The sequence below is a fragment of the Plecotus auritus genome (genome assembly GCF_963455305.1).
Source record: "Plecotus auritus genome assembly, chromosome: 1".
Classification (NCBI taxonomy): Eukaryota; Metazoa; Chordata; class Mammalia; order Chiroptera; family Vespertilionidae; genus Plecotus; species Plecotus auritus.
Window position 1 is genome coordinate 125967777 of NC_137770.1, and position 18337 is coordinate 125986113.

Sequence of the window (18337 nt, forward strand, 5' to 3'; positions counted from 1 at the left end):
ATTTCCTTCACTTTGAGATCTAATTTGTCAGATATAAGTATTGCTACCCCAGCTTTTTTTTCAGTTCCATTTGCCTGGAAAACCTTTTTCCATCCCTTCACCCTCAGTCTGTGTGCGTCTTTTTTTCTGAGGTGGGTTTCTTGTAGACAGCAGATATATGGGTCATGTTTTCTTATCCAATCCATTACCCTATGTCTTTTGATTGGGGCATTTATTCTGTTTACATTTAAAGTTATTATTGATAGGTACTTATTTGTCGCCATTCCTATTCTTTACACCTGTGTTCCTTCTTCGCTTCCTATTTCTTTGTGTTTTTTTTTTTTACAGTAGACCCTTTAGCATTTCTTGCATTGCTGGTTTGGTGGTAATAAATTCCCTTAGTCCTTTTTTGTCTGTGAAGCTCCTGATTTCACCTTTAATTTTGATTGATAGCCTTGCTGGGTACAGTATTCTTGGATTCAGACCCTTCCTTTGCATGACTTTGTATATTTCATTCCATTCCCTTCTGGCCTGATGAGTTTCTGTTGAGAAATCAGTTGGTAGTCTGATGGGGGTTCCTTTGTATGTAACTTTCTGTCTCTCTCTTGCCGCTTTTAAGATTCTTACTTTGTTGTTGGTGTTTGCCAATTTAATTATAATGTGCCTTGGCGTCGGTCTTTTGGGGTTCATTTTGCTTGGGACTCTGTGAGCTTCTTGGATTTGTGTGGGTTTTTTCTTCTCTATATCAGGGAAATCTTCTGTCATTATTTCTTCAAACAGGTTTTGTATTCCTTGCTCAGCTTTCTTTCCTTCTGGAACCCCTATTATGCGGATGTTGTTTTGTTTCGTGTTGTCCCAAAGTTCCCTTAGGCTCTCCTCCTGCCTTTTAACTTTTTTTTCTAGAAGTTGCTCTACTTGGGTATTTTTTTCCATCTTGTCTTCTAGCTCACTGATGCGGTCCTCTGCTTCTTCTAGTCTACTCTTGATGCTTTCTATTGAGTTCTTTACAGCAGCGATGTCATTTTTCATTTCTTCTTGGTTCTTCTTCATTTCCTCTTGGTTCTTGCTCATATTGTCGAATTTGTCTTCCATTCTTTTCAGCCACCTTATGACCATTTCTCTGAATTCTTTTTCTGGAAGGTTGCTTGCCTCCATTTCATTTACTTCCTTTTCTGGTGATGCCTGCTTTTCTTTCATATGCGGGCTGTGTCTTTGTCTCCCCATGGTCTCTCTTCTCTGGGTGTCTGGTTATGTAGTGCTCTCTCTCCTTATCCCAGATGAAATCTGACCTCTCCGTGGTGGAGTGTAGAGCTCCTCTGAACCCGTGTGTTTGGGCCAATTGGGGAGCGTTGTTCTGGGGCTTGCAGCTGTTCCGTGGGTGCCGCAGTTGTGGATTCTCAGGCTTCCGATAAGCTCCACTTTCCGGTTCCAGATGGCGCAGACTCTGCGTCCAAGCCTGCAGCTCCAGGAGGGGACCCAGCCGCAGTGGGAGCTGCCAGGTCAGGGGAACCCCGTCTAGCAGTCCCCCACCTTCTCCTGGAGTTCAGCTGTCCCCCAACTTGCCAACAAACACTCCTAGTGCGACCCTCAGCTGTTCTTTCTTTCTGCTCCGGGACAAGGCTTGGAACACATCTGTATATTCCTCCGCCATTTTTCTCTCTCTCCTCCAATCTATTTTCAATGTAGTCATTAATTTCCATGCGCAAATTGTCTTTGAATGGCTTGTTTATTGCAATATCAAGAGTCTGGAGATAGGCCGTCATTCCTGCAGGAATCATTATCTGATCTATTTTTCTTTCGTGAAGAAATGTCTTCATGTCTTTAGTGCGGTGAGTGCTGGCTGCATCCCAGACTAGCAGACCTCTTTGGCTCCCTCGCATAACAAGCGGCAGCATTAAATCGACCCACTTCCTTATAACTGCTTGTGTGGCCCAGGCTTTTTCAGTTTCAAGAATAAAAACGCGCAAAACACATTCAATCTTTTCCTTATTGCCCTTAGAAATGATTAAAGGTGGGATTTTAGTGCTATCCAGACGAATTGCCAAAATACAGGAAACACGTGCACTTTCGTAAGCAGTGGCGGGATGTATGCTAAGGAGGCACCCCGCTGTTCAATTGTTGTTTGAGATGATTGGCCCATAAACACTGCAGTTTCATCCATAGCAATCATGTTGGAAAGATTGTATTTAGAGAAGTCAGCATCATCAATAAAGGACTTGAATGCAAGTGCTCGCTTAATAACTTGAGTATCTTCCAACCTAAACAATGTTGTAGATCTTCTTAAAGACAGTTCACTTTGCTGAAGGAACTTATCCAGCTAGTGTTGTGATGCTTTGAAGTCTTCGGGGGCTATGTCAAACTGTGGTGCCATTGCAAGGGCAAATTCTTGAATCTGAGCCCTATTCACAACCAAAGCCTTTGCTCTCCTGTCAACAACCCATTCACAGATCAGGTCTTCCAGCTTGGAAAATAATGGTTGCCGACCTGATCCACACTTGCGCTTTTTAGCATTTCCCTTGTCCACTTGTTTAATGAGGTTACCATACTCTGCTCGCCATTTTTGGACCAATCGGATACTCAACATCTTCTCTTTGCAGAAAGCAGTAAGATTTTGGCCCCAAGAGTCTTCCACGATTCCTTTCTTGTACTCCACGGAGTAGCTTTTGCTTTTTGTGCTCTTTTCTAGGGGTAATAAAAAAAGGAATTGGGGTATCAAGGTGGGGGGAGGGGATCACTCAAAATGACACAAGGGGGATCAGAGGGGGGAATCAAAATGGCACAGGAGAATCAGAGGGGGGATTACCATTTTAGTAACCCCTTTTGATCCTCCTGTGTCATTTTGATTGCCCCCTCTGATCCTCCTGTGTCATTTTAAGTGATCCCCCTCCCCGCACCCCTGTGCCACTGAACACCTTCACCAGACATCCCCCCTACCCCTTTATCAGACATTTACCCCCTGGGGCTTGCCTGGGGACTGTCACTGGGCTTGCTGGGGCCTGGATCTGGGCTGGAGCAGGGTCTGCCACTGACTGAGAACCTTCAGTCATCATGAAGGCGGCCGCGAGCATCAGGTAGTGTCACCAGAGACAGACCAGCACTCACCACCTTTGCCGCGTCCCGTCCGCTCTAATCCTCCTGTTCTTCTACACGCATCTGCGAAAGTCTCCTCCTCTCTCCCGCCCCGCACTCACCGCTCACTCCGACCTCCGCTCCGCCTCCACACAGCAGTGATGTCAGGACTCCGCGTAACGTCACTGGTTGCTAGACGCCAGTCGGGGTGGCCCTAGCGACCAGTTTACGGTAAATTAATTTTCATTCTGAGACAGAGCCTTGGGGCCTTATTTTTGGGGGACGCCTTATATTTCACTCAGAAGGAAACCTGTAAGTAGGTCTTATTTTCAGAGGATGTCTTATTTTCGGGGAAACACGGTAGGTACTGGGGGTAATACAAATCTGGGAAAAATTATAATGACATTGTAGAATAATATCATGTAAGGATATTCTTTGCTCTAGGCCATGGCAATTCCATTTCAAACTGGTTGTCAATTTCTTTTTGTATAGAAAAGGTCTTAGTTACATTTTCTGCACCTCTCCCAGGAGCAAGTAGTGATAGTCCCTTCCTTTGGTGTCCACGCGAGCCAGAAACCTGTCTTTAATTTTACACACAAAGGAGCAGTGGTTTGATTTTGTGTCATGCAAAGGGAAGCTGGGTGGCAGCTAGTTCTCTATTCTATTCCATTGATCTATATGTCTGTTCTTATGCCCTGTGTAATTATACTTCCTTGCCCCACCCATGGTCCTCCTGGATGACCAAGGTGTTTGGTATTATTGGTGACTACATTAGGCGGGGGATCAGCCCACGTAAGGGCTCTTACCCATGAAGGGGCAGGAACATAAGTCCAAAATACTTCTCCATTTTCCCCAGATAATATTACCGTACAGCTGATGAGTGCTAGCATGGCAAGAAAGACGTTCTCAGGTGTTCTTGGGGTTCTGGTTACCTCACAATCTCTTTTCTATTTTTTTTTTTACTTTTCTTTAATTATTTTTATTATTATGTTTTTACATATGTGTCCTTATTCCCCCATTACCCCCCACCCTCCACTCATGCACCACCCCCCTGTTGTCTGCGTGCATTGACTAGGCTCATATGCATGCACACAAGTCCCTTGGTTGATCTCTCCCCCTTACTCCCACGAACCCCCTCCTTCCCTGAGGTTTGAGGTTCTGATCAACATTTCTCAGTCTCTGGATCTGTTCTTGTTCATCAGTCTATGACATACATTATAGTCCACAAATGAGTGAGATCATGTGATATTTATCTTTCTCTGCCTGGCTTATTTCACTTAGCATAATGCTCTCCATCTCCATCCATGTTGTTGCAAATGGTAGGAATGCCTTCTTTTTTACCACAGCATAGTATTCCATTGTGTAGATATACTACAGTTTTTTAATCCACTCATCTGCTGATGGGCATTTAGGCTGTTTCCAAATCTTAGCTATTGTAAATAGTGCTGCTATGAACATAGGGGTACATATATCCTTTCTGATTCGTGTTTCTAGTTTCTTGGGATATATTCCTAGAAGTGGGATCACTGGGTCAAATGGGAGTTCCATTTTTAGTTTTTTGAGGAAACTCCATACTGTTCTCCACAGTGGCTGCACCAGTCTGCATTCCCACCAGCAGTGCAAAAGAGTTCCTTTTTCTCTGCATCCTCGCCAACACTTGTCATTTGTTGATTTGTTGATGATAGCCATTCTGACAGGTGTGAGATGGTACCGCATTGTTGTTTTGATTTGCATCTCTCTGATGATTAGTGACTTTGAGCATGTTTTCATATGTCTCTTGGCCTTCCTTCTATCTTCTTTCAAAAAGTGTCTATTTAGATCAGTTGCTCATTTTTTGATTGGGTTGTTTATCTTCTTTTTGTTAAGTTGTATGAGTTTTCTGTAAATGTTGGAGATTAAACACTTATCATTGATATCATTGGCAAATATGTTCTCCCATGCAATGGGCTTTCTTGTTGTTTTATTGATGGTTTCCTTTGCTGTGCAAAAGCTTTTTATTTTGATTTAGTCCCATTTGTTTATTTTCTCTTTAGTTTCCATTGCCCTAGGAGCAGTATCAGTGAAGAAGTTCCTTCGGCATATGTCTGAGATTTTTCTGCCTGTGGATTCCTCTAGTATTTTTATGGTTTCCCGCCTTATGTTGAAGTGCTTTTTTTTTTTTTTAATATATATTTTATTGATTTTTTACAGAGAGGAAGGGAGAGGGATAGAGAGTTAGAAACATCGATGAGAGAGAATCATCGATCAGCTGCCTCCTGCACACTCCCTACTGGGGATGTGCCTGCAACCAAGGTACATGCCCTTACCGGAATCAAACCTGGGACCCTTCAGTCCGCAGGACGACGCTCAATCCACTGAGCCAAACCGGACAGGGCTTATGTTTAAGTGCTTTATCCATTTTGAGTTTATTTTTGTGTATGGTGAAAGTTGGTGATCTAGTTTCATTTGTTTGCATGTATCTGTCCAATTTTCCCAACACCATTTGTTGAAGAGACTGTCTTGACTCCATTGTATGTTCATGCCTCCTTTGTCAAATATTAATTGGGCATAGTGGTTTGGGTTGATTTCTGGATTCTCTATTCTATTCCATTGATCTATATGTCTGTTCTTATGCCAGTACAAGGCTGTTTTAAGAACAGTGGCTTTGTAATACAGCTTGATATCTGGTATTGAGATCCCACCTACTTTGTTCTTCTTTCTCAGGATTGCTGTGGCTATTCAGGGTCTTTTTTTATTCCAGATGAATTTTTTGAAGGTTTGTTCTAGGTCGGTGACATATTTTGTTGGTATTTTAATGGGAAGTGCATTGAATTTATAGATTGCTTTGGGAAGTATGGACATTTTGATGATGTTGATTCTACCAATCCATGAACATGGTATGTTCTTCCATCTGTTTACTTGTTCCTCTATCCCTTTTTAAGTGTCCTGTAGTTTTCCGTGTATAGGTCTTTTACCTCCTTGGTTAAGTTTATTCCTAGGTATCTTAACTTTTTTGGTACAATGGTAAATGGGATTGCTTTTTTAGTCTCCCTTTCTGTAAGTTCACTATTTGTGTATAGAATTGCCATAGATTTCTTGGCCTTAATTTTGTATCCTGCTACATTGCCGAATTCATTTATTAAGTCTAATAATTTTTTGATGGAGTCTTTAGGGTTTTCTATGTGCAGTATCATGTCATCTGCGAATAAGGACAGTTTTACGTCTTCTTTTCCAATTTGGATGCCTTTTATTTCTTCTTGTCTGATCGCAATGGCTAGTATTTCCAGCACTATGTTGAAAAGGAGTGGTGGGAGTGGGCATCCCTGTCTTGTTCCTGTTCTTAGGGGAAATGGATTTAGTTTTTGCCCATTGAGTATGATGTTGACTCTAGGTTTGTCATATATGGCTTTTATTATGTTGAGGTATGATCCTTCAATTCCCACCTTGCTGAGAGTTTTTATAAAGAAAGGGTGTTGGATATTGTCAAATGCTTTTTCTACATCAATTGATATGACTATGTGATTTTTATCTCTCATTTTGTTTATGTGATGTATCACGTTTATTGATTTGCAAATATTGTACCATCCTTGCATTCTTGGGATAAATCCTACTTGGTCATGGTGTATGATCTTCCTTATGTATTGCTGAATCTGATTTGCTAGAATTTTGTTGAGGATTTTGGCATTTACATTAATGAGGGATATGGGCCTGTAATTCTCTTTCATTGTGTTATCTTTATCTGGTTTTCGTATTAGGGTGATGCTGGCTTCATAGAAGGAGCTTGGAAGTGTTCCTTCCTCATGAATTTTCTGGAATAGTCTGAGGAGGATAGGTTTTAGTTCTTCCTTGAATGTTTGGTAAAACTCCCCTGTGAAGCCATCTGGCCCCGGGCTTTTGTTTCCTGGAAGATTTTTGATGACTGCTTCAATTTCTTCCATAGTTATCAGCCTATTGAGGTTTTTAGTATCTTCCTGAGTAAGTTTTGGAAGGTTGTATTTCTCTAGGAATGTGTCCATTTCCTCCAGGTTCTCTAGTTTGTTAGAATAGAGTTGTTCATAGTATTTTTTAATAATCCTTTGTATTTCTGTTTGGTTTGTTGTTATTTCACCTCTTGCATTTCTGATTTTGTTTATTTGGGTCCTCTCTCTTTGCTTCTTGGTGAGCCTGGCTAGAGGTTCATCAATCTTGTTAATCCTTTTGAAGAACCAGCTCTTGGTTTTGTTGATCTTTTGTATTTTTTTTTTGTTCTCTATGTCATTCATTCCTGCTCTGATCTTTATTATTTCCTTCCATCTGCTCACTGTGGGTTTTTCTTGTTGCTCTCTTTCTAATTCTTTGAGTTGTTGAGTTAGATGATTTATTACCATTTTTTCTTATTTTTTAAGGTAGGTCTGTAGAGCTATAAACTTCCCTCTCAGGACTGCTTTCATTGTGTCACATAGGATTCACAATGTTGTGTTTTTATTGTCATTGGTCTCCAGTATGTTTTTAATTTCTCCTTTGACCTCATTGATCACCCAATCATTGTTTAGTAGCATGCTATTCAGCTTCCAAGTGTTTGAATTTTTTGGAATGTTTTTATTGTAGTTTATTTCTAATATTATGCCATTGTGGTCTGAGAAAATGCTTGATATGATTTCAATCTTTTTGAATTGGGGGAGACTTTGCTTGTGACCCAATATGTGGTCTATTTTTGAAAATGTCCCATGTGCACTTGAGAAGAACGTATATTCCGTGGCTTTGGGGTGAAATGCTCTGAAGATGTCAATTAGGTCCATTTGATCTAGTGTGTCATTTAGAATTGCTGTTTCTTTGCTGATTTTTTGTCTAGAGGATTTATCCAGTGATGTCAGTGGTGTATTAAAGTCTCCTACTATGATGGTATTGTTGTCGATCTCTCCCTTGATATCTTCCAGGAGATTTGTTATGTATTTAGGTGTTCCTGCATTGGGTGCATATATGTTTACCAGAGTTATATATTCTTGTTGAATTGCTCCCTTTAGTATTATGTAGTGGCCTTCCTTATCTCTTACTATGGCCTTTACTTTTTTTTTTTTTTTTTTTTTTTTTTTTTTTTTTTTTTACTGACTATTTGTTCTGCCTCATGTAGTTTTTTTTTTTACATTTTTTTAAATAGTTTGAAGTATTAAAAATAGTAGTACATATGTCTCTTTTTTTCCCCCATTGACCTCCCCCCACCCTCCCCTTCCCCACAGTACATGCCTTTACCTGCCCCCCCTCCCCAGTGTCTTTTATCCATTGGTTATGCTTATATGCATGTGTACAAGTCCTTTAGTTGATCTCTTATAGTCCCCAACCCCAAAACCTCCTCTGCCTTCCTGCTGTAGTTTGACAGTCTGTTCAATGCTTCTTTGCTTCTGTATCTATTTTTCCCCCTTTTCTTTCCTTTAAAAAATCTTGCCTCTGCAGACTAGAAATAAACGTATAATAACAAAAAATGTTTGAGTCCCAATTTCAATGTCCAACAGTTCTGAGTCCCCGTTTCAATGTCAAACAGTTCCTTATGTGTACATGTCAGCAATGATATCTGGATGGTGGGCACATGGTGGCAATGCAGGTCCAACCCACTCTGGTTTGGTCCTAGGCAAGTGCTGCGTCACACAGCTTCTGACTGCTAGCGTGGCAAGGCGTCATCAGCATCTCCCATCTCTGGACTGTTTCTCCTCTTGTCTTCATGGTTGGAGCAGACCTGTCAATTCCTCTCTGTTGCAGGAATCCACATGGTCTTGGAGTTGTTTTCTGAAAATATACAAACATATTCTCGACCAAAAGTTAATAAAGGAATCTTTTCTATATAATTGATTTGGGATCCTTTTTTATTTTTGCCCAAACGATTTTCCTTTGTCTTATTTAGACACCATGTGTGTTTTGCTGTTAGCATTACAAATAGAAATTAATTTTGTAAAGTAAAAATTTTCTAGATGTAATTTACTAATAGGATATTTTTCCTTACATGATATTACCCTACTATCCCCCCTTTTTTGATTAATGAAGGCTTTTGTAAATTTTATAATGCAGTCTTGATAACTTTAAATTTTAACTTTTTGCACAAAAATATGACTGCTTTAGTTGCATTGCATGTTCAGGAATTTTACCATGAGATGAACTACCAATAGAAATTTTAGTTAACACTTTAGGAACAGCTTTTTGTCTAGTACAATTAAATTTTCTTGAATATTCACTTATTTGAATTAGCCTATTTAAATTAATCTGAAAACTTGATTATTATTTTACTGTCAAATTTAATACTCTACCAACAATCTTAGTTTACCCTGTAAATATTAGTGGAAAGGATTATTTGCATTCCTGAGTAGGCCCTGAGCATTCCTGGTGCTAGGATGGATTTAGATATAGGGCAGCTGCTGTCAGCCAAGTCTCTGTCTGTTACCTGGGTCCCAATCTGAGCTGGGCCAAGTCACACTGTCTGTCACCTGTGTCCCGATCTGAGCTGGGCGTGGGAAGCAAAGCAGCCATGGGGGCAGGAGACCTCCCTCAGGCGGGGTGAGGGTTCAGGCCCCTGCAAGGTTGGGAGGGTTGGGAGTCTGTGCCCCAACTCTGATGATCCCCAAGTTCTCTCATGATGGCCCCTCTGCGACTGTGCCTGTCTTAGGTTGTTCCTTCCCTGAGGAATCTTACCCGTCTCTGGCTAACCAGTCATCCTCCAGGGCTAAGCAGGGTGATGTGAGGTTCAGTTCTGTCCCCTTGGTAGCCTATGCCCCCGTGGCCTCCACGCCCAGCACCTGCCTTGGGATCCCCTGGCCTGCTGGCGGGGTCCCAGAACTGATCACATATCTTGTGGAACTCAGGTTTCTTCTCCAGGGAGGGCCCAGCTCACACAATTGGGCGAGAGACAGATCCATGGTACCAGCCACCACGAGGATTCAAGCTCAGCATGAACAGAAAGCTCAGGCAACTGCTGAGGGCAATTGGATTGTGAGAAGAGGGTCCCTCTTGGCACAAAAAGCAAGAGGGGCCAATATAGAATGCTCAAGTGCCTTCCCAGTGCCTTAATTCCTTCTGAAAGGGATTAAATCCTTTCATGTCCTCTTTTTCTTTTTTTTTTAATTGCTGCCAAACATTCCAAGAATTAGTTTCTAAGTTTGTTTGGGATAATTGTACAATATGCTGTTGTAAAATATTTAAAATTATAATGACATTGTAGAATACTATCATGTAAGGATATTCTTTGCTCTAGGCCATGGCAATTCAATTTCAAACTGGCTGACAATTTCTTTTTGTAACTGTATATAAACATTGTCAGGGAGGCAAAAACACAAATTATTCCCCCATAACCCCCCACCCCCCCTTATGCCCCACCCCCTTGTTGTCTGTGTCTATTGATTAGGCTCATATGCATGCACACAAGTCCCTTGGTTGATCTCGCCCCCTTATCCCCACTCTCCCCTACCTTCCCTGAGGTATGACGTGCTGTTCGACGTTTCTCAGTCTCTGGATCTGTTCTTGTTCATCGGACTATGCCATTCATTATATTCCACAAATGAGTGAGATCATGTGATATTTATCTTTCTCTGCGTGGCTTATTTCACTTAACATAATACTCTCCATATCCATCCATGTTGTTGCAAATGCTAGGAACTCCTTTTTTACCACCGCGTAGTATTCCATTGTGTAGATATACCACAGTTTTTTAATCCACTCATCTGCTGATGGGCATTTAGGCTGTTTCCAAATCTTAGTTATGGTGAATTGTGTTGCTATGAACATAGGGGTGCATATATCCTTTCTCATTCGTGATTCTAGTTTCTTGGGATATATTCCTAGAAGTGGGATCACTGGGTCAAATGGGAGTTCCATTTTTAGTTTTTTGAGGAAACTCCATACTCTTCTCCACAGTGGCTGCACCAGTCTGCATTCCCACCAGCAGTGCACGAGGGTTCCTTTTTCTCCACATCCTCGCCAGCACTTGTCATTTGTTGATTTGTTGATAAAAGCCATTCTGACAGGTGTGAGATGGTACCGCATTGTTGTTTTGATTTGCATCTCTCTGATGATGAGTGACTTTGAGCAGGTTCATATGTCTCTTGGCCTTCCTTCTGTCTTCTTTCTAAAAGTGTCTATTTAGATCAGATGCCCATTTTTTGATTGGGTTGTTTATCTTCTTTTTGTTAAGCTGCATGAGTTCCCTGTAAATGTTGGAGATTAAACCCTTATCGTTGATATCATTGGCAAATATGTTCTCCCATGCAGTGGGCTTTCTTGTTGTTTTATTGATGGTTTCCTTTGCTGTGCAAAAGCTTTTTAATTTGATGTAGTCCCATTTGTTTATTTTCTCTTTAGTTTCCATTGCCCTAGGAGCAGTATCAGTGAAGAAGTTCCTTCGGCATATGTCTGAGATTTTTCTGCCTGTGGATTCCTCTAGTATTTTTATGGTTTCCCGTCTTATGTTTAAGTCCTTTATCCATTTTGAGTTTATTTTTGTGTATGGTGTAAGTTGGTGATCTAGCTTCATTTTTTTGCATGTATCTGTCCAATTTTCCCAACACCATTTGTTGAAGAGACTGTCTTGACTCCATTGTATGTTCGTGCCTCCTTTGTCAAATATTAATTGAGTATAGTTATTTGGGTCAATTTCTGGGTTCTCTATTCTATTCCATTGATCAATATGTCTGTTCTTGTGCCAGTACCAGGCTGTTTTAAGAACAGTGGCTTTGTAATACAGCTTGATATCCGGTATTGAGATCCCACCTACTTTGTTCTTCTTTCTCAGGATTGCTGCAGCTATTCGGGGTCTTTTTTTATTCCAGATAAATTTCTGGAAAGTTTGTTCTAGGTCTGTGAAATATGTCATTGGTATTTTAGTGGGAAGTGCATTGAATTTATAGATTGCTTTGGGTAGTATGGACATTTTGATGATGTTGATTCTACCAATCCATGAACATGGTATGTTCTTCTATCTGTTTATGTCTTCCTCTATCTCTTTTTTCAATGTCGTGTAGTTTTCCATGTATAGGTCTTTTACCTCCTTAGTTAAGTTTATTCATAGGTATCTTAATTTTTTTGGTGCGATGGTAAATGGAATTACTTTTTTAGTCTCTCTTTCTGTAAGTTCACTATTAGTGTATAGAAATGCCATAGATTTCTTGGCGTTAATTTTGTATCCTGCTACATTGCCGAATTCATTTATTAAGTCTAGTAATTTTTTGATGGAGTCTTTAGGGTTTTCTATGTACAATATCATGTCATCTGCGAATAAGGACAGTTTTACTTCTTCTTTTCCAATTTGGATGCCTTTTATTTCCTCTTCTTGTCTGATCGCAATGGCTAATACTTCCAGCACTATATTGAACAGGAGTGGTGAGAGTGGGTATCCCTGTCTTGTTCCTGTTCTTAGGGGAAATGGTTTTAGTTTTTGCCCATTGAGTATGATGTTGGCTGTTGGTTTGTCATATATGGCTTTTATTATGTTGAGGTATGATCCTTCTATTCCCACATTGTTGAGAGTTTTTATCAAGAAAGGGTGTTGGATTTTGTCAAATGCTTTTTCTGCATCAATTGATATGACTATGTGGTTTTTATCTCTCAATTTGTTTATGTGATGTATCACATTTATTGATTTGCGGATAATGTACCATCCTTGCATCCCCAGGATAAATCCTACTTGGTCATGGTGTATGATCTTTCTGATGTACTGCTGGATTCGATTTGCTAGAATTTTGTTGAGGATTTTGGCATCTATATTCATGAGGGATATGGGCCTGTAATTCTCTTTCATTGTGTTATCTTTATCTGGTTTTCGTATTAGGGTGATGCTGGCTTCATAGAAGGAACTTGGAAGTGTTCCTTCCTCTTGAATTTTCTGGAATAGTCTGAGGAGGATAGGTTTTAGTTCTTCCTTGAATGTTTGGTAAAACTCCCCTGTGAAGCCATCTGTCCCCGGGCTTTTGTTTCCTGGAAGCTTTTTGATGACTGCTTCAATTTCTTCCATAGTTTTCGGCCTATTGAGATGCGTAGATTCTTCTTGATTGAGTTTTGGAAGGTTATATTTTTCTAGGAATATGTCCATTTCCTCCAGGTTGTCCATTTTGTTGGAATAGAGTTGTTCAATTTTTTTTTAACAATCCTTTGTATTTCGGTGGGGTCTGTTGTTATTTCTCCTCTTTCATTTCTGATTTTGTTTATTTGGGTCCTCTCTCTTTGCTTCTTGGTGAGCCTGGCTAGAGGTTCATCAATCTTGTTTATCCTTTCAAAGAACCAGCTCTTGGTTTCATTGATCTTTTGTATTGTTTTTTTGGTCTCTATGTCATTCATTTCCGCTCTGATCTTTATTATGTCCTTCCTTCTGCTCACTGTGGGCTTTTCTTGTTGCTCTCTTTCTAATTCTTTGAGTTGTTGAGTTAGATCATTTATTAGCATTTTTTCTTGTTTTTTGAGGTAGGCCTATAGAGCTATAAACTTCCCTCTCAGGACTGCTTCTATTGTGTCCCATAGCAATTGCATTGTTGTGTTTTTATTGTCATTAGTCTCCAGGATGTTTTTAATTTCTTCTTTGATCTCGTTGCTCACCCAGTCATTGTTTAATAGCATGTTATTCATCTTCCAAGTGTTTGAATTTTTTGGAATGTTTTTATTGTAGTTTATTTCTAATATTATGCCATTGTGGTCTGAGAAAATGCTTGATATGATTTTAATATTTTTGAATTTGGGGAGACTTTGCTTGTGACCCAGTATGTGGTCTATTTTTGAAAATGTCCCATGTGCACTTGAGAAGAACGTATATTCCGTGGCTTTGGGGTGAAATGCTCTGAAGATGTCAATTAGGTCCATTTGATCTAGTGCGTCATTTAGAATTGCTGTTTCTTTGCTGATTTTTTGTCTAGAGGATTTATCCAGCGATGTCAGTGGTCTATTAAAGTCTCCTACTATGATTGTATTGTTGTCAATCTCTCCCTTGATGTCTTCTAGGAGTTCTTTTATGTATTTGGGTGCTCCTTTATTGGGTGCATATATGTTTACCAGAGTTATATCTTCTTGTTGAATTGCTCCCTTCAGTATTATGTAGTGGCCTAACTTATCTCTTGTTATGGCCTTTACTTTGAGGTCTATTTTATCAGAGATAAGTATCGCAACCCCAGCTTTTTTCTCATTTCCATTTGCCTGAAAAATGTTTTTCCATCCCTTCACTCTTAGTCTGTGTGAGTCCTTTGCTCTGAGGTGGGTCTCTTGTAGACAGCAAATATATGGGTCATGTTTTCTTATCCATTCAGCTACCCTATGTCTTTTGATTGGTGCATTTAATCCATTTACGTTTAATGTTATTATTGACAAGTACATGTTTGTTGTCATATTTTTCCTTAGTGTTTGTGTTTCTTTTTGCCTTTCTCTTCTTTTTATAGCAGTCCCTTTAGCATCTCTTGCATTGCTGGCTTGGTAGTGATAAACTCTCTTAGCCCTTTTTTGTCTGTAAAGCTCCTGATTCCACCTTCAATTTTGAATGATAGCCTTGCTGGGTATAGTATTCTTGGATTCAAACCCTTGCTTTGCATCACTTTGTATATTTCATTCCATTCCCTTCTCTCCTGGTGTGTTTCCGTTGAGAAATCAGTTGATATTCTAATAGGAGAGCCCTTGTAGGTAACTTTCTGTCTCTCTCTGGCAGCCTTTAAGATTCTTACTTTGTCGTTAGTGTTCGCCAATTTAATTATGATGTGTCTTGGTGTTGGTCTTTTGGGGTTCAACCTGTTTGGGACTCTATGTACTTCTTGGACTTGCATAGTTTTTTTCTTGCCAATATCAGGGAAGTTTTCTGTCATTATTTCTTCAAACAGGTTTTCTATTCCTTGCTTCTCTTCTTCTCCTTCTGGTATCCCTATTATTCTAATATTGTTTCGTTTTGTGTTGTCCCAAAGCTCTCTTAGGCTCTCCTCTTGCTTTTTAAGTCTTCTTTCCAGTTGCTGCTGTGTTTGTGTGTTTTTTCCTACCTTGTCTTCTAATTCGCTGATGGGGTCCTCAGCCTCTTCTAGTCTACTGTTTAAGCCTTCCAATGTGTTCTTTATTGCAGCTATGTCATTTTTCATATCTTCTTGGTTTCTTTTCATGTTGGTGACACTCTCATTCAGCTCCTTATAGTTCTCATTGAGTTGTGTGTATTTGTCATTGAGTTGTGTGTATTTGTCATCCATCCGTTTAAACATCCTTATAACCATTACTCTGAATTCTTTCTCTGTTAAGCTACTAGCCTCAATTTCATTTAACTCCCTCTCTGGTGATTCCTCTTTTTCTTTCCTTTGGGAGTTGCTTTTTTGTCTCCCCATGTTTTCCTGTAATGTTTTAATTATAGATCCAATTGCTTTGCTACCCAGGTTCTTTTGGTGATGGTGTTACTGGTGTAATCTCTTAGTTCTCCTTGGCTTGGTAATCTAGTGTAGCTCCCTACTTGAGCTATTTGGGTTCTCTTGATGTAGGCCTTCGAGCTTGGTAGGCACAACTGCAGTATCTAGAAGTCAGCAGCCATGGAGGGGAGTATCCCAATTTTTGCTGTCTTGCACCCTTAATTGAAATCACGCGTGCCCAGTGGGGACTCACAGTGGCACCAAGGAACTGTCTGTTGTGGTGATGTGGCTCAGGGGGCCTGCACTCTGGAAAGGTGTGACTGTGATGCCCAGAGTTCTGTAGTTATGGGGTGGGCAGACTCAGCTTTCACTGTTGCACCTGTGGTGGATAGGCGCTTACTCCCAGTGGCGGCTCACAGGAGTACCCACCGTTAAGTTTGCCAGCGAGGCACACTGAAGCACTCTGAAGGGCTCTGGCAGTGTAGCTGTGTAATTAAGGTGCTTAACTTCTAAAGATTTCTCTTTAGGGCAGATCCTATAGCCTCAGGGAGTATTCAGGTTCCACAATGTTAATCAGTGTGGGATCTGGGTGTGGCTATATTGGTTGCCTGGAGACTGGAGGGAGGGGCTATCTCTCAGGAGAAAACGGCGAAGGGGTCTAGATACGACTCAGCACCAGACTCGCCTCCACCTCTCCTGGACCATCCGCTGCCCACTCTCCCCAGATTCCACAACCCCACTCTCTCCTCTGCACCTCAACTACAGGCAAGCGTCTGTATCCTAAGGGTCCCACGAACCAGGTTCAGTGGAGAAAGGCGCAGGCCCCAGCGTGAGGAGGGACCGCGTCTCTGCAAGTTCCTTTCTTGCCGGCACTGTGCGTTCCAGCAGCTCTTCAGGGCTGCCCTAGAGCTCAGATCCCAAATCCAGACTCCAAGGTCTAAAATCCCCTACCTCCCGCAATCCCGTGGACCCCCCCTTTTTTTTTTTTTCAGTCAGACGCTTTGCCTGTCCTCAGGGATGCGTCTTGGCGCCGCGTAGTTTCTCCCTTACCTGGGCTCAGAGGTCTAGCAGATTCCAATGCCCAGATCTTTGACTTTACCTTTATCGGGGATCTCTGCCCTTCCCAGCTGCAAACTGTCTCACCAGCTGCGCCTCCTTCGCCAATTCAGGCTGGACTCCACTCGCCTCAGCTGCCCCCTCCATCTGCTCCGGGACAAGGCTCAGGACACGTCCGTGTATTCTGCCGCCATTTTCCTATTCTATGGCCTTTACTTTGAGGTCTATTTTATTAGAGATAAGTATCGCAACCCCAGCTTTTTTCTCATTTCCATTTGCCTGAAAAATGTTTTTCCATCCCTTTGCTCTCAGTCTGTGTGAATCCTTTGCTCTGAGATGGGTCTCTTGTAGACAGCAAATATATGGGTCATGTTTTCTTATCCATTCAGCTACCCTATGTCTTTTGATTGGTGCATTTAATCCATTTATGTTTAATGTTATTATTGACAAGTACATGTTTGTTGTCATATTTTTCCTTAGTGTTTGTGTTTCTTTTTGCCTTTCTCTTTCTTCTTTTACAGCAGTCCCTTTAGCATTTCTTGCATTGCTGGCTTGGTAGTGATAAACTCTCTTAGCCCTTTTTTGTGTGAAGCTCCTGATTCCACCTTCAATTTTGAATGATAGCCTTGCTGGGTATAGTATTCTTGGATTCAGTCCCTTGCTTTGCATCACTTTGTATATTTCATTCCATTCCCTTCTGGCCTGGTGTGTTTTAGTTTAGAAATCAGTTAATGTTCTGATAGGAGACTCCTTGTAAGTAACTTTCTGTCTCTCTCTGGCAGCCTTAAGATTCTTACTTTGTCGTTGGTGTTCGCCAATTTAATTATGATGTGTCTTGGTGTCGGTCTTTTGGGGTTCAACCGTTTGGGACTCTATGTACTTCTTGGACTTGCATAGTTTTTTTCTTGCCAATATCAGGGAAGTTTTCTGTCATTATTTCTTCAAACAGGTTTTCTATTCCTTGCTTCTCTTCCTCTCCTTCTGGTATCCCTATTAAGTGAATGTTGTTTCATTTTGTGTTGTCCCAAACCTCCCTTAGGCTCTCCTCTTGCTTTTTAAGTCTTCTTTCCAGTTGCTGCTGTGTTTGTGTGTTTTTTCCTACCTTGTCTTCTAATTTGCTGATATGGTCCTCAGCCTCTTCTAGTCTACTGTTGAAGCCTTCCATTGTGTTCTTTATTACAGCTATGTCGTTCTTCATCTCCTCTCGGTTTCTTTTCATGTTGGTGACATTCTCATTCAGCTCCTTATAGTTCTCATTGAGTTGTTTGTATTTGTCATTGAGTTGTGTGTATTTGTCATCCATCTGTTTAAACATCCCTATAACCATTACTCTGAATTCTATCTCTGATAAGCTGTTAGCCTTGAATTCATTTAACTCCCTTTCTGGTGATTCCTCTTTTTCTTTCCTTTGGGAGTTGCTTTTTTGTCTCCCCATGTTTTCCTGTAATGTTTTAATTGTAGATCCAATTGCTTTGCTACCCAGGTTCTTTTGGGGATGGTGCTGCTGGCGTAATCTCTCAGTTCTCCTGGGCTTGGTAATCTAGTGTAGCTTCCTACTTGAGCTATTTGGGTTCTCTTGATGTAGGCCTGCGAGCTTGAGAGGCACAACTGCGGTGTCTAGAAGTCAGCCACATGGAGGGGAGTGTCCCAATTTTTGCTGTCTTGCACCCTTAATTGAAATCATGCGTGCCCAGCAGGGACTCACAGTGGCACCCAGGAACCATCTGTTGGGGTGATGGCACTCAGGGGGCCTGCTCTCTGGAAAGGCATGACTGTGGTGCCCAGAGTTCTGCAGTATTGTTGTGGGCAGACCCAGCTTTTGCTGTTGCACCTGTGGTGGATAGGCGCTTACTCCCAGTGGTGGCTCACAGGAGCACCAGTGGTACATTTGTCAGCAAGGCACACTGAAGGACTCTGAAGGGCCCTGGCATTGAAGCTACGCA